The sequence below is a fragment of the Rhinolophus sinicus genome, linkage group LG05 (assembly GCF_036562045.2).
Source record: "Rhinolophus sinicus isolate RSC01 linkage group LG05, ASM3656204v1, whole genome shotgun sequence".
Lineage (NCBI taxonomy): Eukaryota > Metazoa > Chordata > Mammalia > Chiroptera > Rhinolophidae > Rhinolophus > Rhinolophus sinicus.
The window spans coordinates 89,323,205-89,346,584 of NC_133755.1; the positions used below are offsets into that span (position 1 = coordinate 89,323,205).

Here is a 23,380-nt window from a genome sequence, read left to right on the forward strand (position 1 = left end):
TTAGATGAAATTAAGAAATAGTTGGCTTTATGTTGAAATCATAGATTTGGTGACCAGTTTTGTGTTCTCCTTTTCCCACCAACTCAAACAACCCCAAGAATTCTTCTCTTTCTATAAACTTGTGCCAATTTCTTTACAGGCATTATCGCATTTCATTCTCACAATGGCCCTATACAATGAGTAGTTATATCCCCATTTTGTAGATAAAGAAACTGAAGCTCAGAGAGGTGAAGCCTCCTGCCTGATATGAATCCCGGTCTGTCTGTCAGCGCCCAGGCTCTCAGTCAGCGGGCCACACTGCCTTCCTGCCAAGCACCCCTCTTGTATGTTTCTGTACCATGGAATTGGGGCTGCGGTGCTGGAGTAGGGAGTGGACAATCAAAAATCCTTGTGGTCCCACATATCCCTTGAACCCTAGCATTGCCCAGCTGTGACAAACTGCCTGTTTCTCCTAAACCTTCCCTTCTGATCCGTGCTTTTGCTCCCAATGCTCCTTGCAGAGCAGAGCTAAGAGCTGTTTGCCTCTCAAGGAGCCACCAAGTGGACATTGGAAGACCCTGGTTCTAACCTGGCTGGGCCACCACCTTACCCTTAGGCAAGTTGGTTGATCTCTCTGGACCTCATTTGCCACAATTTTAAAATGATGTAGGACAGAGATGCTTCCACGAGCCTCTGGAGGTCCAACATTCTCTAAGTGAACCCATCCAGTGTACACAGCATGCAGGTAACTGAACGTGCTCTTGCTGATTTTCTAAATATTCCCCTCCCCTCCCCATGCTACAGTGTCTTCTGTTTATAGTTTATAATGAAGGCTGTAAAGTCTATATGGTGATTAATATTATGTGGCCAGGGAGTGTAGAGACACGTGACTGAATCCTGGCTTCACCAGACCCTGGCTACGTGGCCTTGGGCAAGTCCTTCACCTCTTGAAGTCTCCTTTTCCTCCTGAATAAAATGGTGGTTTCATAAGGGTCCTCATCCCAAAAAGCTGTTGTGACAATTAAGAGATAAGGCCTAGAAAGTGCTCAGTGTCATACTGCGGACTCAACAAATAAAGGGCATCAAGGTCCTCACCACCTAGGATGTCCTCAGGCCGCCTCATCTGTTTTTGACCTGGGATAGGGAACCAGAAAGGGGTAACTTCAACGGAAGACTGAGGTGGCGAGGGGCAAAAGGAGCAAGGGACAAGTGATGGACAGATGGAGGGACCTCACATGGCCACACACGATTGATCTGAAGAAGGGAATGGCTCCCGCTCTGCCCATCCCCACCCACGTGTGTCTAGGCCATGGCAATGAGATGTCAATGAGCTGATGCTGGAGAATACTAAAATATCCACGTGGGAATCATAGATATTTCCGAAATGCATCCCACATTTTCTATCTCAGCAGGCATTGCCAAATCCCTGGGCTAAAGCATAGTCTGTGTTTTCTTTCTCTCCACACTGGAACCATTCCTAATCAGAATTTCATTCTCCATTCAAGGAATCAACTTGAAGCCTTCAATTCTAGCCTCTGAGAGCTCAGCCCATCTGCTCTAAATCCTTTCAAACAAATACATAAACTAATAAACCAAACAACATCCCAACTATTTCTCTTTAAAAAAAAAAATCTTGGCATTTATTTATAATAGTGAAAAAAATGGAAACAACCTAAATGTCTAACAATAAGGGATTCATTAAATAAATTGTAACCTTATAATAGACTATTATACTGTAATACGATATTATACTATATTATGTAAAATACCATATTATATATTACAAACCACTATGGATGTAAAATAGAGTGGTGGTTACCAGCGTGGGTCCTGGAATTGGACTGACCTTTGTAACAGGTCCACTATGTAACAGCTGGGTCACCTTGACAAGTCTGCCTTATGTGTGCATCAGAAAAATGACAATAATAAAGAGTTCTGGCTCTGCAGTAGGACTTCCTGACTGCTATAAATCCTGGTTCTGTCACTTTCTAATAGCAGTGCAGTCTTGGACAAGTTCATTAATAAGCCTTCTGTTCCTCAGTTTCCTCATCTGTAAATGGGATTTACCATACAGGGATTTTCTGGGGGTGAGCATTAAATATCACATGCTAAACCCTCAGAAGAGTACTCAGCACGGCTAGTATGACGCTAGCATTCCCCCACCCGACCCCGCCTCTAACCCTGCAAGTGATTTCTAAATGTCAATGCACATCCAAGTCACTTCAAGCATGCTGCCTTGAAGAGCAACTCCAGATGTGGCACATCGACCTGTATCCAGCTCGGGTGGGCCCCTTGGCAGGGGTGTCTGCCCTCAGTAAGAACTGGTTCAGCAGGCACTAACCTTCTCTAACAGGAGCAGCTGGGGCTTGCTGGGGCTCAGTTTAGTCTGACAGAAAAACAACAGCCCGATTTCAGTATAAGGTGAGCCACGTGATGGTGTGCACTGCCCTTGAACTTAACTGGAAACTCACCGGCTTTCTGCAGAGGGTTCCTCGTGGAGGGTCCCAAGTGCCCTTGTTACCACTCAAACAACAGCCCAACTTAGCTGGGGTCACAGAGAGGCAGCCACCTGTTGAACCACAGCACGGTTCAGTTCCCATCTTAGTTCTTCCTCTGGGAAAACCCTGGCACTACTATCAACTTAACCCCTAACAGGGGGTTATGGTGTGGGGGGCCAACGTGGTATTTCTCTTGAGCCTAACGGTCAATTCCCCCTCCTCCTTGGCTTCCAACAGAATTAGGTTAATTCACATGACACGTTATACCTTTCAAAGAGTTTGTATACACATGATCCCATTTGAAAATGATGGTCATCATTTACGTGTATACACAATGTGAACCATTTCAGAAAATGCTTTCTCCTCTGCTAACTAATTTCATCGTCATAAGAACACTGGGAGCTGAATTGGAGAAACTCCAGTGAAGGGATGGTAAGGCCAGTGGAGGTACGGGGAGGCGGCTCCATGGCCACGTAGATGACAGGACCTCGACGCACGTACCTCGTGCCCGGGCCTACCTCTTCAGCTGCTCACAGGCTCCAAAATAGAACCTGCCAGCATGTCCAGAGGGTCCTCCACTCCTGGGAGGTGGGGGGACTCAAGTTAACCAGTGCCCCGAGATAAGGGTGCATCCCATACAGCCAAGTATAAACCAACAGTGGGAGACACAGCTGCTGGATGGACGCAGCATCCAGGGCCCCTGGCCAGCACCTTCTCTCCCTGTAGGCCCTTCACCAGGGGCAGCCAGAGGGGAATCAGACGGGGTTTTGGTGGGTAAGGGAGTGGAACTAAGGGAGGCAGCCACAGTGTTCCAGGGTTGGGGACACAAGCCAGGCGTGGTGACTGTTTCTGCAACAGGGCCAAGACAGGCCATCTCTCCACTCAGTGACCTCTTGCCTTTTATTCTGTGTTTTTTTGTTGTTGTTTTTTTAAGTAGCCAGGGCTAATGGACCTTCTTTGTAGATATGTTAGTTTTCCAGTCCAGTGACAATTAGGTCTCGTTGGTCTGGAAGCCATTCTGTCTGTTTAAGGTAACTGCACACCTCTGTTCATCCATTCTGTTTAGGTCTCATCGTCTACCTCTCACAGTCTGATTCTTCTTCCTAGCTCTGCGTGGAGGTGACATAAGTAGGGAGAGATGTATCTCTGTCACTGTTAGATTGTATTATTATTATTATTATTACTATTTTATATATAAGCGAATTAAGGATCTGAGAAGTTGTGATAACAAAACTCTTTTGTATATGAAAGATATCAGACTATATAAGCTTCTTGGGGTAGAGACCCTGCTGGACTGACCTCAGCACCTCCTGGCCCACAGCACGCAGCCTCCCATCAGGAGGAGTCTTCAGCATGTGCTTCCTAATTCAAATGCCGAATGTGTGAGGCTCAGGGCCACAGGCTCTGTCCCTAAAACAGACTGACTAACTGCCAGGAGGGGATCAAAGAACTGCACAACAGTTGTAGTGACAGAGCTGTACAGATCCACGTACATCGTTAACTAATCCCCCATCTGAAAGTTCACATTTGCAAAAGAACTCCCTGGGAGGAGGGGTCCAGCCTGGGCACAGAACTGAGAGAATCTTAGGGTCAGAGGGGATTGCAGAGGTACCTAATTCAGCCTAACCAAATTATTCACTTTCCCCACAAGCCTAGTTCCCAGAAACTTACATTTCAAAGACCAATCAAATTTCCCCTCAAAATCTGGAGACCAGACAGTAAGGCTATTACCAAGTAATGTTATTAGGGAAAAAACCTGTAGTCTATATATACCACATTTCATAAAATAAAGAATACCTAAACACCAAACCCTTAGAGAGGGCTCAGAATAAAGGACAGTAACCTTTAGTGGAAAGAATTTAGTTACATAAAAAAACCCAGTACATCATCTGATGAAAACTAATCTGGAATCACAATCCTGTACCAGGCCCCCAACTATCGAAACCGCACTTGTTGGCACTTCTTCAGTGATGGTGGCTCACAGTTTCTGAGACAACCCAAGTTATTTTCAAAAACTTTAACTACTAAGAGTTTTTTTTTTAAATATATACTATATAAATATAGTCTTATAAAAATTAAACTGTTAGGGATAATGCTTCAGTAACTTACGAGGTCTGACAATTAAGTTCGCGAACTCGTTGCACCAATATTGCTAACCTTTTTTTGGTTATCAGAGGGATCATTCATTATGAATTTGTACCAACTAGACAAACAGTTAACCAAGTTTACTATTTGGAAGTGCTGAAAAGGCTGCGTGAAAAAGTTAGATGACCTGAACTTTTCACCAACAATTCATGGCTCTTGCATCACAACAATGCACCAGCTCACACAGCACTGTCTGTGAGGGAGTTTTTAGCCAGTAAACAAATAACTGGATTGGAACACCCTCCCTACTCACCTGATCTGGCCCCCAATGACTTCTTTCTTTACCCAAAGATAAAGGAAATATGGAAAGGAAGACATTTTGATGGCATTCAGGGCATCAAGGGTAATATGATGACAGCTCTGATGGTCATTCCAGAAAGAGTTCCAAAACTGCATTGACTAGGCGCTGGTGTCGGTGCATAGCTTCCCAAGGAGAGTACATCAAAGGTGACCACAGTGATATTCAGCAATGAGGTATGCAGCACTTTTTCTAGGGTGAGTTCTCGAACTTAATGGGTCCGACCTCGTATGTCTGTGCCCTCCGCTCTAATACGTATTCTGTATCCACCTTCAGCTGAGGCCAGGTCCCTGGAGTAACAAGAGCAATAGCTAATATACTGAGTGCCTCCTATGAGCTGAGCACTGCTCTAAGTGGTTAATATGTATTCACTCAGTGACTCCTTAGAGCAACCTTACCGGGTAAATACAATTATTATTCCCGTTCACAGATTTTCAAAAGCAGAGTGATTTGCCCAAGCAAATGGCTAAGTTCAGATTCAAATCCCAGCAGACTGGCTCCAGAGCCCATACTAAGCTCCACACTTGTTTGTGGTAAGGCTTCCTTACATATCCATTGGAAGGCAAAAAGTACACTTTCCCCTTCCTCCCATGGCCCTTGCCCCAGCTCATCCTCCTTCCCTTTCCACTGGATGGCTACACAGAACCTAAACCACCCTCCTTCCGTTCTCTCCACCCAATGTACTCCTTTGCAGTCCTGCACACATTTGTTAGTGTAAACTCACTCTCATTGTAAAAGTAGTTATGCTCAATTAAAGAATATTTGGCAAATATAGGGAAGTAGAAGAAAAAAAGCCCAAACTATTCATAGCCTTAACAACCACAGAAACTATGAAACATTTTGATAGTGTCCCTTCCAGTTTCTTTTTTTTTTAAATATATGAGCCAATTTTTAAAACATGAAATTAAAAATAAAATAAAAAATGAAACCTTAGCTCTAATCATATTATCTAAAATTTTATCTCGTGAGCATCTCTCACGTTATTAAACAGAATTGTCAGTATAAAGTTAAGCTCTGATCGTATTAGTTATTGCTCACAATTTTCCATCAGCTCCCCCATGCCTATCAGATGCATTTCAAATTCCTTAGTTTGGCATTTAAGGTTCTCTATAATCTATTGCAGTATGTTTTCTCTCCTATTTTTCCACACGCTAGCCTCTGCCTCAACATGTATTTGTACCATATGGGATCTCAGTTCCTTGAATATTTTCTGCACTTTTTTCACACCATCTGGGCCTTTGCTGACCCATGTGCTCTAGATTTTAGAGGACACACCCAATTTTAATTGGTCTCTGCTTAAACTGAACTCTTATTTCACACGCAGACGTATTGCCACCCCCTACCGCACCCCCAAGGTCCACCATCATTTGCTCAGGGCAAAAATCTTGGAGTCATCTTTGACTCCTCTCTTCCTCCCATATCCCACATCCCATCCATCAGCAACTCCAATGAGGTTTGCCTTTGAATATCTATCGTGAATCCAAGCACTTTTCAGCATCTGCCTCATGACCTCTCAAACCCAAGCCTCCTTTTTCCCCACCCATGTTAATGCATTATAATAGCCTATATCTGGACCTCCCTGCTTCACTCTGCCCTCCATACAGGCTATTTCCAATCATATGATGATATCAATAGATACGGGAAAAACACTTGACAAAATCCAACACCCATTCATGATAAAATCTCTCAGCAAACTAGAAATAAAAGGAAACTTCCTCAACTTGATAAAGAGCATCTACCAAAAGTCTACAGCTAATATACTTAATGGTGAGAAACTCAAAGTTTTCCCACTAAGATCAGGAACACGGCAAAGATGTCCCTTCTTACTACTGTTTTCAACACTGTACTGAAAGTCCTAGCTAATGTGCAATAAGACACGAAAAGGAAATAAAAGGTACACAGATTGAGCTAAAATGTTTGCAAAAGATCCATCTGATAAAAGACTATTATCCAAAATATACAAAGAACTCTTAAAGGTCAACGACATGAAAATTAAAATCTGATTTAAAAATGGGCAAAAGTCCTGAACATGTACCTCACCAAAGAAAATATGTAGGTGGCATAAGTATATGCAAAGATGCTCAACATTATATGTCATTGCAAATTAAAACAAAAATGAGAATTACAAGTAGTAGGTCTCCAGGTTACCCACAACTTCTGCCCAACTTGGCTACAAGTCAGAGGTTGCCATGACTTCCTCCCCCTTGGATTTGATTAATTTGCTAGAGCGACTCAGAACTCAGGGAAACGTTTACACTTACCAGTTTATTAAAGGATATGATAAAGGCTACTGATGAAGAGATACATAGGGTGAGCTCTGGGAAGATCTCTAGTGCAGGAACTTCTGTTCCCATGGAGTTGGAGTACATCTCCCTCTTGATACATGGATGTGGTCACCCTCCTAGAAGTTCCCCAAACTCCATACTATTCGGATTGTATAAAGGCTTCCTCACGTAGGCACGATCAATTATTAACTTCATTTCCAGCTCCTCTTTTTTCTTTACAGAATGAAGGAACGGGGCTGGAAATTCTAAGCTTTTAATCATGGCCTATCTGGTGACCAGCCGCTATCCAGGAACCATCCAGAAACTCATTCCGAGTCACCACATTGGAACAAAAGACACTCCTACCACCCAGGAAATTCCAAGGGATTTAAGAGCCCTGTGTTAGCAACTGAGGTCAAAGACCAAATATTAGAACAAAGATGCTACTAGTGCTCATATCGCTTAGGAAATTACAAGGGTTTCAGGAACTCTGCGCCAGGAATCAGGGGCAGAGACCAACACATTGTTTTTCTCTTATTTCACACAACTACACACCTCCTAGAAGGCCAATATCCAGAACAACGACATCAAATGCTGGGGAGGATGTGGAGCAACAGGAACTTTCCATCATTGCTGTTGGAAATACAAAATGGTACAGCCACTTTGAAGACAGTTTGGCGGCTTCTTACAAAATTAAGCATACTCCTACCATTCGATCCAGTAATTGTGCACCTTGATATTTACCCAAAAGAGTTGAAAACTTCTAGCTATACAAAATCCTGCACATAGATGTTTATAGCAGCTTTATTCGTAATTGCCCAAACTTGGAAGCAACCAAAATGTCTTTCAGTAGGTGAATTGATAAATTAACAATTGTGGTACATCCAGAAAATGGAATATTATTCAACACTCAAAAAACAAACAAACAAAACTATCAAGCCATGAAAAGACACGCAGGCACCTTAAACGCATATTACTAAGTGAAAGAAGCCAATCAATCTGAAAAAGGCTACATACGGTACTATGATTCCAATTATAGGACATCCTGGAAAATGTAAAACTATGGAGACAGTAGAAATATCAGTGGTTGCCAGGGGCTGGGGGGAAGGGAGGGATTGATAGGCTGAGCACAGAGGACTTTTAGGGCAGTGAAAATATTCTGCACGGTACTACAGTGGTGGTTACGTGTTATTATATATTTGTCAAAACTCACAGAATGTACAACACCAAGAGTGAACCCTTATGTAAAATAACTTTGAGGGATAATGATGTGACAATGTAGGTTCATTGAATAACACATGTACCGCTCTAGGGCAGGATGTCAAACGTGGGGTAGACAGTAAAGGAGATTGTGCATGTGTAAGGGACAGGGCACAGGAGAACGCTATGTACTTTCCACTCAGGCTGGCAGTGAATCTAAACCATAAAGTTTATTAACTTAAAAATTATTCATACATAGGAATATACAAAGGGTTATTTATAGTAGCAAAAATTTATAAACAACCTTACAGTCCAATAAAATGGAAATGGCTATATGAATTACATCCCACAACCACTCAGTTATATTTATAATAAGCGCAGCAAATGCTGAGAAGTTGAAAAGAGCAGGTATATATAATTGTATGAATGGAATGATAAAATTATGTATTGCAAAAAGACTAGGAGGATAACATACTGAAATGTTAGCATTGACTTGTCTTCGGGTTTTAAATTTTGTCATTATAAATGTATATTCTCTTTATTGTAAAACTCATGATAGAAAACTTAAAAATACAGAAATGTTTAGCAAACAGAAATCACCCTTAATCATAAACCCACTATCTGGAGATAACAGAGGTCGTCTTGAATTATGAGACTGTGAGTGATTGTCTTTTCTTTCTGTATCCTAATATTTGTAGGTTCTTCAATATTACTAGAAAATTCAATATACTCTTATAAAATTCTCTTCAGACATCAGTTCTAAGGCCACCATCAGCCTTTCCAAGGGATTATCTGAAACCTCCACTTTGAATGGATAGCTCATCCTTGCCTATACATTGCTTTGTATCGTTTCGTGTGAGATATGGTTTATTTTGTATGCTTATTGTGTGCTTGCATTTTCCTCACTCCTTGCAGACAAGCCTTACCCATTTTTATATCCTGCCCCACCCCCTCCAGCTATTAACTCTATGTCTAGAAATTTACTGATTAAATGTTCTGCCAATATCCTCATCTGCCCCCTCCCCAGCCAACAGGACGGATGCTCAGAGACGATCTGTCTTCTTTTAGCGGCAATTGAAGGCCTAAATCTCTCCACTGTCCTAGCTGGAATGCTGCTCCATCTCTCCTTCTCACAGACCAGGACACACAGGGCGGGGCACATTCTCCAGAAAGGCCCCAGTCAATAATGCACCTTTGTATGAAGTAGCAACCTTTGCACCGGCAATTGGTACTTGCAGAGAAAACCATTTATCAGCTTAACTAGTTGGCACTGACATACAGAATCTGACCCTGAGCCAGAGACACAGGAAAACTAAGGTGGGGTGGTGGGGGGAGGCAGGGTGGAGATCTGGGCGGTGGGGGAAAAGTGTGAGTGTTCTGGGGTCGAAAAGTCAGATTGGGGCAAAACAAGCAAGGGGACAGGGATTGGGCTGGAGTAACCCACATTTGAAATGAATTTCACCAACTTTACCAACTAACTTAGAACCAAAGTGTGAGCTGAAAGCCAGTATGAGAATCTGGCTGCACACCAAGAACAGCCAGCCCCATGGTTCTCTATAGGGATTAGACACGGTCACCTTTAAGGGCTCTTCCAGTCTGTTACTTTAGGACTTCAGGTGACCATTTCTTTTCTGTGCTTAATGATGATGATGTCTGCAATTATATACCGTGTTTCCCTGAAAATAAGACCTAACGGGAAAATAAGCCCTAGCATGATTGTTCAGGATGACATCCCCTGAACAGAAGCCCTAATGCGTCTTTTGGAGCAAAAATTAATGTAAGACCCGGTCTTATTTTCGGGGAAACACGGTAGCACTTACATCGTGCCAGTCATTGGTCTATGCTTTTTACTATAGTAACTTGCTTAATCTAAAAACCAGAAGAGGGAGGTATTATTATCTTTATATTTATTATAGATGAGAAAACTGGCACAAAAAGATTAAGTACCTTGCCCAAGGCCCCACTGCTGGAAGTGGCCAAGCAAGAGTGTGAACCCATCAGCCATGCTCTGCTAGCTCCCTTAAGTGCGCAGAGGGCACAAATTGATCTTTCCTCCCAGCTCCAGTCCCTTGGGGCCTCTGCTCAGCTCTGTCACTTTCCCTTAGGAGGAAGCAAAAATGCTGGAAAGTTTCTAGCACTGAAGTGATTTTTACGTGCCTTCAGGGGCAGTTCAGAGGTGACTGATAAGCTGTTTTAAAAAAAAAGGAGGTCCTCCCATCCCTGATTGTGTAACATGCAAAAGCTCCTTCCTTCTCCCCTCACTCCCTCCCTCCTTCGCTCTCTATCAGCCCACCCAAGTGCTGAGTTTAATTTAATCTTGCAAATAACCTCTAAGCCACTCCTGGAACTGAGAGATTTCATGCATTTAAAAAATACTTATTTTATACCTACTATGTGCCAGGCACTGAGCTAGGTGCCAAAATAATTTTTTCTTGGCTTGGAAAGATTGTTAAAGTGAACAACACAGCCCAAAAAAATTGAGGGTCTCATCAAGCAGGGACTGAACACATAGGACTACTGACGTGATTCTCCTCTGCTCCAGAACCCAGGCTTTTACAAGAGCAGCAAAAGGAACATGTCAGGAGTGGCTGATGTCAAATATGTCTAGGAGGCAGCTATGGCCAGACTGGTTAGAAGCCCACCAATCCCTTTTCCTCTCCCTGGGTACATAGGAAAACTACAATTCCCAGCTTCCCTTGCAGCTAGGCTGGGGCCATGCCACTGGGTCTAGTCAACGGAATGTGGGCAGCAATGATGTTGCCTCTTCAGGTCAGGACATGAAACGCCTAGCACAATCAATACACTCTCAGTTATGCAAGAGAAAGATACAGCTGAAGCTAATAGAGGATTTCTAGGATGCAGGCACTGTGTAAGAAGTAAGGAGCCTGGATCCCTGAATCACTGCTTAGAAGTTATGAAGTAAAAAAAACTGTTTAATTTTATGTAACCCAGTCTGTTGTGTTGGGAGAATGATAGACAATGGTTCTGGTATGTTTGGTGGAAATGGGGAAATGGGTTTCCCCTGGTCTGGGAAGTTTTCCCTGACTTGGTCACTCTCCTCCCCACAGGGTTCATTTCTTCTCTAGGGTCTCCAAAAGCACCTTGGATGAATTTCTACAATGACACCTCTAGCAGAGCTCCTTAAGGGTAGAGCTTCACATTGTCCATCACTTAGGTAGGTGCTCAAGAAGCTGAAATGCTTTGGTGGGGAAAAAGGATGAAGAATTTAACCTGGGACAGAATGCTTCATATTGATGTGGTCCTACTAAATTATATTTTGCTTTTTTTATGGTATATCTCTTTTATTTAGATTTTCTTTTTTAAAAAGTATTTATTTATTTTCAGTTACAGTTGGCATTCAATGTTATTTTATATTAGTTTCAGGTGTACAGGATAGTGGTTAGACATTTATATAATTTAGGCACTGATCCTACCGATTAGTCTAGTACCCACCTGGCACTATACATACACAGTTGTTGCAACATTATTGACTATGTTCTCTATGCTGTACTTTACATCCCCATGACTATTTTGTAACTACCAATTTGTACTTCTTAATCCTTTCACCTTTTTCACCCAGCTCCCCAACACCCCTCTCCTCTGGCAACTATCAGTTTGTTCCCTGAATCTATGAGTCTGTTTCTGTTTTATTTGTTTGTTTATTTTATTCTTTAGATTCCACATATAAGTGAGACCATATGGTATTTGTCTTTCTCAGTCTGACTTATTTCACTTAGCGTAATAACTTCTAGGCCCATCCATGTTTTTGCAAATGGCAAGATTTCATTCTTTTTTATGGCTGAGTAATATTCAATTTTACACACACACACACACACACACGCACACACATATATCACATCTTCTTTATCCAATTGTCTATTGATGGGCACTTGGGTTGTTTCCATATCTTGCCTATTGTAAATAATGCTGCAATGAACATAGGCAGTGCAGATATCTTTTTAAATTAGTGTTTTGGGTTTCTACTGATAAATACCCAGGAGTGGAATCACTAGGTCATAAGATAGTTCTATTTTTCATTTTTTGAGGAACCTCCAAATCATTTTCCATGGTGGCTGCACCAATTTGCAATCCCACCAACAATTGTTGTTAGTTGATGTATCAACTTTATTTAAATAAGGGCTTCAAATTCAGGTAATAAGAAGTCAGAGATGAGCTGGTATAATCATCTCTGCCAGAAAAGTGTCAACATTTAGAGCTCTAATAACAGAAGAGACCTTTAAGATTAAGATTATGGTAAACATGGCACTGTACCAAGCTCTTTTTATCATTATTTTACATCATTCTCAGAATAACACTATGAAGTAGTTATTAGCTTCAAAAATGAGGAAGTTGAGGATTAGCGAGGTTGAGGAATTTGCCTATGATCATACACTGGTAAGTTAAGGAGCTAGAGTTCAGGGTAAAAGCAACAGTGACACAATAACCATAATGGTAAGCATAAAAATGAGTTACTATTTATTGAACACTTATTATGCTCCAGATAATTTAGTACTTTAAATACATTTACATCTTGCAACCACCTTATGAAATAGTATTTGCAAATGCAAAAGCATGGCTCTATCAACCAACTAAGCCCTTAACCACCGTGACTTTAAACAAACATTTGGGAACACTTCATTGTTAGATGGCTAGAACAATAATAATTTGCAAAATACTTTACAGTATGCAAAGTGATTTCACACACTTTATATCATTTGATTCACACAACATGGTGAATGGTGGTGTGCAAGGCAAATATTCTTGCACCCAATGGAAAAAGGAGGAAGCTAAAACTCTAGGACACAATCAAGACTAGAATGGGGGTCTTCTGACTTATAATCTAGGCCTCATTAAAAGCACTGGTAGAAAAGAAGTAATACAGAGAGACGCTGAAAGTTAAATGATGGAAACAAATACACAATAAATAGTAATTGAAAGGAAGCTGACACCAAATACTCACATGAGATAAAATAGACACGAAGGCAAAATGCATTACTAAACCACACAGCGCCTTTCACTGTAAATCTCATATAACTAATTGATTCTCAGAGAATGCTTTTATTCACTTTTGCTGAACTCTTTTTGTTCCTGTTTCCTGAACTGAACCTATGGTTGCAGTTCAACCACAATTTAACAAATAGACTTGATCCTGATCCACTAATTCTTTTCTCGGTAATTTTCTGTCATTAAATCAGATGTGTGATCTACTGTCAAACTAGTAGATACTGTTAAAAGAGATAGTCACTGATTTGAAAATTTGAAAATTTGCTACACTATGATTTGAAAATTTGAAAATGTTCTACAATAATTTATTGTTTGCTAGAATGATGTAATAATTCTAAATCTGTAGAGCTTAAATAACAAAGGTTCTAAAAATATAAAGTTAAAATTGATAAAACTATAAGGAGAAACTGACAAATCCACCATTGGGGTAGGAGATTTTAATACATCTTTTTTAGTAACTGGCAGATTGAACTGACAAAAATCAAAAAAGATTTGGAAGATTAGAACAATGCCATTAACAAGCTTGAGATCTCTATATTTATATTTATATATATTTACATATGTGTGTGTATTTATATATCAAGCTTGTTACATAATTGTATATGTGTGTTGGAGAATACACATTCATTTTAAGCATACAAATTTACTGCATATTAGATCATAAAGCAAGTCTCAAATCATTTCAAAAAATTAGTGTTATAAAGACTGTATTAACTAACCAAAATGCAATTAAGTTAGAAATCATCAAAACCAACAATAATACATCCCACATATGTGGAAATTTTAAAACACACTTCCAAATAACTTATAGGTCAAAGACAAAAAACCTTAATGGAAAATGTTTTAAGAACTAGAACAAACTGATAATGAAAATACCACATAGTAAAACTTATGGGATGTCTACATAAAGACTCAGCTTTTCCACTTCCAGGCACCTACCCAAGAGAAATGAAAGCTTATGTCCACAAAAGACCTGTATAAAAATGTTCATAGATGCTTTATTCATAATAGCCAAACACTGAAAACAATCCAAATGTCCATCAACAGAGAATGGATTAAACAGTGTATATCCATCCATACACTGGAATAAATTCGACAATAAAAAGGAATAAATTAACTAATATATACAATATATGCTGAGTGAAAGAAGCTGCACACAAAAGAGAATATACTGAATGATTCTATTTAAACGAAGTTCTAGCCAAGTTTAGTTCTAACACTGATTAACTCTGGTGGTAAGGGGGAGATTGATCCAAAATGGGCCTCATGGAGCTTTCTTGGATGATGGAAATGTCCTAGATCTTGATTTGGATGATGATAACAGAGCTGTTTACATTTGCCAAAACTCATAAACCTTGTAGACTTAAGATATGTGCATTTTATGATACGTATATTCAACAAAGAAAAAAATTATAAGGAAATACATAGCCTTAGTGCTTATATTAGGAAAGAAAAAAGATTCAAAATTGATAAATAAAGGAGAGAAAGTAGGAAGTTTTAAAAAAAAGCAGAAGAATAAATCCTAAGAAAAAAAGATGAAAACAATAAAATAAGAGCAAAAATTAATGAAATAAAAAATAAACAGTAGAGAAAAATCAATAAGGTCAAAAGCTAGACATCAAAAAGATTAATAAAAATGGACAAAACTTAGGTAATACTGACAAGACAAAGAAAAAAGATGCAAATAAACGATGTTAGGGATTTTTTAAGTGATGTATTTAAAGCTACAGCAGATTTTTAAAAATGAGAAAACTATGAACAACTTTATGCCAATAAATTTGAAGCCAAATGGACAGTATTATAGAAAAATATGATTTACCAAAACTAACTCAAGAAGAAAGAGAAAAACCTATATAGTCTTATACACAGAATAACCCCATATTTTATTATTTGAACAAAGATATCTTGGAAAGTGAAAGGGGAATTTTAAATAAATCTGCCAGGGAACAGGCATAACTGGGCACTAGGCCAGGCAAACCAGGATGCATTTGGTAACTTTACATATAGCCATAGACGAAATTTAAATTGGTAATTTAAAATCTTCCTACAAACTGACAGACGCCCAGAAAGTTTTACTGAGCAATCTACCAAACATTCAAGAAAGCATCGATTCCAATTGTACGCCACCTTCTCTTAGAGATTAAAAAAGGAAGAAACATTCTGAACTTATCCAATGAGATAAGTAAAATCTTAATTCCAAACTAGGCAAATATAGTATGAGAAAGAAAAATTACAGGTTAATATCACTTACGCATAGATGCTGATACTTTGTGCAAAATATAAGCAAATCAAGCCCAGCGGTACCATATATCATGTCCCAATTGAATTTATCCCAGAAATACAAAGAAAGTTTAACATAAAATATTAATGTCATTATAGTATTCTGAGATGAAAAAAAACCCGTAAGATCATTTCAATAGATGTAGAAAACGCATTTGATAAAATTTAACAATAAACCAGAAAAAGAAACTTCCCTAACCTATTAAAGAGCATGTATCAAAAACCTATAGCAATCATTATTATTAGTGAAAAACCATTAGAAGCATTTCTTTTATATTCAGGAACAAGTCAAGGATGCCTGCTATTCCTGCTTTTAGTTGACATTATATCAGAGGTCCTAGCAAAATCACAAAGCAAAGGCATAGAATTGGAAAGAATAACAATAAATTAAAGGTACTGAATTGTAAAGAAACAACGTCATTATAAATAGATGATATGTTTGTCTAGACAGAACCCCTTCAAATCCACAAATTATTAAAATTAATTGCAAAGAAAATAAACAAAATCCAGAGTATCTCAGTGGGGTTTAATAGAGGGATGACCCAGAAAGGGAAACACAGGAAGTTTCCGTGGAATTAGTGATGTTGTATCTCTTAAGCTGCAAGGTAGGTATGTTGTGGGTTTAGCTTTACTGTACTGCTTCACAACTCGTACATACACACACATATATATTTATATATATGCATTTATATTTTGGAATCAGATAATCCATAATTCAGTTAAAATTTTTAAATCAAATATATTTTTACTTTCTATATTAACCAATTATGAGTTATTTTATTCTTTTACATTTTATGAAAATGTAAAAATGCCTGTATTTGGAAGAAAAAAAGGATTAAAAAAAGAAAAAAACAAAAGCCAAGGAAGGGAGCCTGGAATTTCACGAAGGGTTTGATGGATGGGCTGGTGGGTGGCAGTGAGGGTGGTTAATAAGGCCAAGTCCAATTAAAGTCAGGACAAGGGCTTAGTCAAGTACTGAGAAGAGGCTGGTAGATTTGGAGGGAAGACCCATAGCAGTGACCTTTCAGAGGGCAGTTTTTATAGGTTGGCAGGAGGCGGAGCCCAAAAGGAGGGGGTTAAATCATGAATGAATAAATAGCAAAAAACTGGAAACCACCCAAAGGCCTAACAATCAGGGCCTGGTTAAACAACCATAGTACCATTCATAGAAGAAATGATGCTGTGTCTGTACACAGACAGGCTCACAAAATTAGGTGACGTAAAAAATTTCAGGACACAAAATAGCATTTGTGCAAATTACAATTATGAAAGGACATGCGTGTGCAGTGAGAAGCAGATAGGATTGGACAAGATCAAGTCATGTTTGTGGATGCTTTTAAGGCTATGGGATTTTATTTTCCGTTTTTGGAACGCCGGCAATCGTCAAACAAAAACATGGGATGTTTCTTTAAAATAAAAAGAATGGCTGTCAAAATGGAGGCAGAAACTGAAGGCCACTCAGTGGAGAAATCTGACTGTGACGGGAAGGAATGAGAGGGCAGAGCAGCTGGAAGAATGTGAAGGGCTTGGGGCAGCGGCCGATGGGGGCGAACCAGGGGCTGCTGGGGGAAAGGGTGGAGGAGAGAGGGAGGCTGGCTGTCTATTTCCTTTATTGCTTAGATGTCCCTTTTTTTAAATAAAAAACTAATAATCCTCTTTTTAACAAATTCAAATGGTCCAGAAGTGTGTGTGTGTAGGGATAGAATCCTCAGCCCCATCTCCTACTCCCTGTTGTTAATAGTTCAGAGTGCAGCTTTCCAGAGCTGTACCATTTTCTTTCATTTGCATTTCACAGGCTTTTTAATTTTATTTTCATTGGCTTTTAAATACAGAGTGAGATAGGCTTGTTACAATATAGGATTAGAGAATGTAAACAGTGAAGTTTCCCATCCTCCAGAGCTAACATCTGTTAGTAGTCTGGAAAAGAACCTTCCAGACTTGTTTATTCCCTGTGTGCATGTAAATACTTATGCGTATATTCATTGATAGCTTCCTGGTTGGTTATCATTACAACAGCAGGACCATAGCCTACCTACAGTTGACGGGGTTCACTCTACAGTACGTCATGGTAGACCACTCCCAAGTCACCACATAAGATTAACTTCATGCTTTTGAATGGCTGCCTAATATTCCATGGCATATAGTTGAAAGATAAGCTTCAGGGAACACAGGGGGCATCCTTCTTTCCCTTCAACTAGCTGGGAAGGAGATACAGAAACAAAAGTTTCAAGATGGCAGGAGGCCATCTTGAAGGGGGGTTCGCCATGGGAGTGGGGAGCAAGCAGACAGAGGGTCTTCTTTCTGCCCTCTTCTTAAGCCATGGTCCCACTCAAATCCAGCTAAATCACACAGACATGCAATTTGGGGGAGAACTGTGATTTGAGTGTGAGGCCATCATGGGGGACCCAACTTCCTTGAGTGACCTGTTCTTCTCCCAGCAGTGGCGAGGAAGAACCCACTTCCCAGAAATCTTCAGGGGAGCCCTAGAACAGTGGTTCTCTAGGTGTTAGGAAATGAATCAGAAATGCAAATGCTCAGGCCCTACCCCAATCCCACAGAATCAGAATCTCTCAGAGTGGGACTCAGAAGTCCAGGTTTAACAAGCCCTCCAGGGGATGCAGGTATATGCTCAACTTTGAAGTACCTTTGTTCTAGAATGTGGATTTGAGTCTGATTTTGCCCCTTCTCTTAGGAGACAGGGAGGCGTCAGCCCTGAAGGGATAGGTTGGCCAACTTCAGAACTGGTCTTCAATTCCTCACGGGCTGTAGGCAAAGGCAGCGACTGACACAGTTCCTGGAACAGCCCTCCCCGCCCTTCCTACGATACCACTTCCCTCTCTTTACCACCCCCTCTACAAAAAGAGCACCACAGCAGAAAGGGAGGGTAGCAGTGCAAACCCATTGCTTCCCACTTTCCCTCCACTGTATCTCCTCCCAGTTTAAGGGCAACCGCTCCCCTGGGGGGCTGCCCTTTGTTGGATGGAGGGCAGAGAGGGGAGAGAAGCTTTTGAATGTCAGAGAGGAAATGGGATGTGGCTTCAGTGTGGCTGAGTTGGTGGAGGGAATTAGAGGGAGGGGGAAAAGACAGGGAGTCAAGAATGCCCTCATTTCACCCAGCTGCTTATGCCTGCACCTGTTCTGCTGAGGCCTGAGGAAAGACACCAGCAAATGAAACACAGCCCCACCCCATCTACAGGGGCCCCTTCCCACACTGCAGTGGGGCTCGGGTTAACTGACAGGAAAACTGTGAATGGGTTCAGGTGGCTGAAATGAGGGGCAAAGGGAAACAGCTGGGCTCCTCTGGGGGGTGGAGCAACTGTCTTCTGTCACCCCCAATCTCTCAGAGTTTAGGGCAAGAGGTGGGAGGGGTGGGCGGGTCAGGACCAGGTCAGATACCTGCCGATTTCTCCCTGATTCTGAATGGGACACCCCTGAAGAGAGGGAAGCTCGAGTAGAAATAGTCCACACCCGAATACTGAGGAGGTACCCCATTAGGTTACGACATTCCACAACATACTTTAGTTATTCTACAGGCAATAAGCTTCGTTTAAAAAATAAAAGAAATAAAGAACTTTATATTTTGGAGCAGTTTTAGGTTCACAGAAAAATTGAGCTGTGAAGAATGACAGGACATTTTTAAAGTTTCCCCTTGGTCTGCCCTCCATAGAAACACAGCGCAGCAGTTCATCCAAGCAATCAATTGGTCAATCAGTCCATGGATCATGTGATAAGCATTTCAATGAGGGCTTTCAACAGCAATTCTCAACCTTATAAGAATCACAGAGAAGTTTATGAAAGAGCCAGGCTCTGGGTCCCTTCACCAGAGATCGTGATTCAGCAGGTCTGGAGGTCAGCCTGGATGGCGTATGTTTGACACATTCTGCAGATGTTGATACGTTTGACACACTGGGCCCCACTGAGAAATTCAGGTTTGGTGGGAGGTACCAGGGGCATGAGGCTCCAGTGGGAAGGGAGGAAGCCATGAACATAGAAGAGTGGATCCCATCCCCCACCCCATCCTGAGAACTGAGGACACAGAGCATGGATCAACGTCAACTGAGGCAATGGGGGGCGATGGGCACCCACAGGCCCTGAGGTCTCAAAGGGAAAGGCCACTGACACGAATACTCACCAACTCTGAGATCCCTTCTACAGCAACCAGCAAAAAGTCAGAGTGAGGAGGAAATAGCCCAGGAAACAGTCAGAGAATCATCTTGTTTGAGGCCTCCAGCAAGTTAACCTTTCTGTACCTCCATTTCCTCATCTGTTGCTGATGTAACATGGGCATCATGATGGTCCCTAGCAAATAGGGTTAAAAGAGTGCTATGTGTCAAGAGTTCAGAATAGTGGCTGGCACATAATAAGCGCTAGATAACTGAAAGTTGTCACTGTTAGGAAAAAGAAGAGCCCCAATTGGCAGAGGAGGGTGGGGATGGCCAGAAGAAAGCCCTGAGTCTGGGAGAAAGCAAGTGTCCCCTTGAGGATAATTAGTGTGATTGGAGCAGAGGGACCACATGTGACAAAATCCAGGATTAGGCTGGAAAGATGAGGTAAGAGGGTTGTGGGTTGAATTGTGTCCCCCAAAATGATATGTTGAAGTTTTAACTCCCAGTATCTCAGAATGTGACTTTATTTGGCAACAGGGTTGTTGCAGATATAATCAAGATGGTCCTTTTGGAGTAGGGTGGGCCCCTAAATCCAATATGGCTGATGTGATTATAAGAAGAGAGGGAAGAGGGCCATGTGAAGACAGGCAGACTGTAGCGATCCAGATACAGGCTAAGGAACACCAGGGGATACCAGAAGATGGAAGAAATAGGAAGGATCCTCCCCTACAGGCTTCTAAGGGACATGGCCTGCTGACGTTGGACTTCTGGCCTCCAGAACTGTGAGAGAACACATTTTGGTTGTTTTAAGCCACCCAGTTTGTGGTCCTTTCTTATGGCTGCCCTAGGAAATGCATACAAGGGGCTTTGGATTTTTTTGTCATGAGCAGTATGGAGCCATTATCGCACCCTGAACAAGGAAATCATTCTTGATGAACAAACCACAGAAACCTGAGGATCCATATCAAAACCTTCTTCTGTCTCAGCGAATTTTTTAAAAAGACATCGCTTAAAAGTCCTTTGCCCATCCATCAAAATGACGATGTCATGAAAGACAAAGAAAAATTAAGGAACTAGTTCAGGTTAAAGGAAACTTACAAAGACCATGACAACTATGTACAACCCATGATCTGGGACTTTTTTTTTTTCTTCTTTTGGCTATAAAGCATATCGTTGGGATTACTGTGAATTTGAATGAGGTCTGTAGATTAGATACTAGTCTTGTATCAATATTTACTTCCCAGTTTTTATCATACTACTGGGGTTATGTAACAGAAGACCTTGTTTTAAGAATACACACTAAAGTATTTAGGAGTAAAGGGACATTATATCTGCAACTTATTACATTCAAACTACACACACACACACACACACACACACACACCAGGGGTGCCAAAAAATGTATGCACATTTTAAGAGATATTAACACTTTAGTCAACATTGCTCAAGTAGTAGTTTGCCGTAATCAGAAGTGTCTGGACGCTAATGGGAACCACTTTGAGCACCTCCTGTAATTGCAGAAGTCAAACGTGACTTGTATTCATCTTTTGTTATTGGTATATCTTGAGTATTACAATTTTAATAGTTTTTTCCTCTCTTAAAATGTGCAGACCTTTTTTTGGCAACCTCTGTATATATGAGATAGACAGAATGATAAAGCAAATGTGATAAAATGTTAACATTTGGGGACTCCGGGTGAAGATTATATGAGGATTTTCTGTATAATTCTTGTAATTTTTCTCTATCTGAAATTATCAAAATATAAAGGGGAGGGGTTGGTTTGCTGACTAACCCATGGCTCTCCTGCTGAACTTTCTCTAACCCTCTGAAGTTTCTGGAGCCTAAATCTGGACACCAAATTTAAGTGATGAGTGAGAGTCCTGAGAACTTCTGGTTTCTAAAAGTTGGGATTCTACTGATGGGCTTGGTGGTCGTTGGCTATTAAAATGTGGTTAATGTGGAATTATCTATTTTACAAGTTATTTGCAGAAAATCCTTTCCTCTTCTTCTCATACACAGTATGACCTGGAACTGGAAGGAGCCATATATATTTAATCTAAGCTTTTACCATATTCATTATATCCTGATAATATCCTGAGACAGGTGAATCCAGGCTCTGCTTAAACACGTTTTGACAATGGCGTCTCACCCTCTCTCAGAGCACATTCCATTACTGGTCAGTTCTGACCATTAGAAAATTCCTCAACCTACTGAGCGGGAACCTACCTTCTTGGAACCTCTACCCACCAATCTGGGTCCTGTCTTCCGGATGGTGTTACAGCACCACCACCCCACCCTCCACCATGATTTTAGTTATTCTCCCCTGAACAAGTTCGGGTTTGTCAATATCCCTCTAGGATGTAAATGCAATACCATAGGTCTAATCTGACGATCAGAGAGCAATGGAAACACGACCTCTCTAGCGAGGTATTCTGTTCACGTGGCCTCAGATAAAATTAAGCTTTTGGCAACTGCATTACACGGTTGACTCATAATGAATTTAGACCCAACTTAAACCACAGTTTTCTCTTGAGAATCATGGGTAACTGCTGTTGATGTCAGCAATTATCACCACCCGACATCCCATTCTACATTTGTTTGCTCAGTGTCAGTCTCTACCCACTAGAATGCAAGCTTCATGAAGGCAGAGGCTTTGTCTTGTTCTGAATCCCCAGCACCTATTACAAGCCCAGGTCCATAGCAGACACTCATAAACACATGCTGAATACATGAATGACTGTTAAGCCCTGTCTCAATTACCCTGTACTTGTGCAATTTATTTATAATTCACACCCAGTGTACTAACAAAAGGGATTTGAGGTGACTTGCTTTGCAGAGAACTTTTTGTTAACTTCAGAGCAAATTTCGTTCTTGTTGGAATGTACATTTTATTCAATTTACATTATTAGTTACAGCTTGTTAAGATCGGATTCCTGGCTCTCTCAACCAATATATCAGCTATAACCTCCCAGTGTCAAGCCATTCATTCAAGAATGACTTTCCACTGCAGCCACGCTGGTCCCCTTGCTATTCCTCAAACACTCCAGGAAGGTTCTAATCTCAGGATCTTTGCTTTGGCTGTTCCCTCTGCTGGCACACACCCTCCCACCGCCCAGATAGCTATAATGCCAATACCTTACCTTTGAGTCACTATTCAAATGCTTCCTTCTCAGAGACTGACACTGGTCATCCTACTTAAAACTACAAAATGTCCCCCTCTCTAGTAGTCTCCCTTACCTGGCTCGACGAGTATATTTTTGTTTTGTCCACAGGGCTTACCACCTTTTAATAAGCTTTATAATTTGGCTTATTTATTGTGTGCACTACTTGCTGTCTGTCCTATGAGTCCTGCCCCTTGCTATATTCTTACAAGGGAAGGAATTTCTGCCTGTTTTGTTCACCAATGTATCCCAAGTACCCAGAACAATGCCTGGCACCTAATACTGTGTTTCCCCGAAAATAACACCTAGCCAGACAATCAGCTCTAATGCACCTTTTGCAGCAAAAATTAATATAAGACGGGTCTTATGATACAGTAAAATAAGACCCAGTATTATATTATATTATATTATATTATATTATATTATATTATATTATATTATATTA

The 23,380-nt window shown here is 40.8% G+C and overlaps 1 protein-coding gene across 3 annotated transcripts in view; it reads right to left on the reverse strand.

Moving 5' to 3' along the window:
• The window catches only part of CCND3 (cyclin D3), an 84,753-nt gene that overhangs the window by 33,925 nt on the left and 27,448 nt on the right, over positions 1-23,380 (reverse strand). Inside the window, exon 2 of one of the 3 annotated variants that reach the window (XM_019738337.2) lies at positions 19,801-19,967. The exons of the other annotated variants lie outside the window; for them this stretch is intronic. The gene's annotated coding sequence lies outside the window, so the exon portion shown is untranslated. The remainder of the gene's footprint in view (positions 1-19,800; positions 19,968-23,380) is intronic. 3 annotated transcript variants of the gene reach the window in all.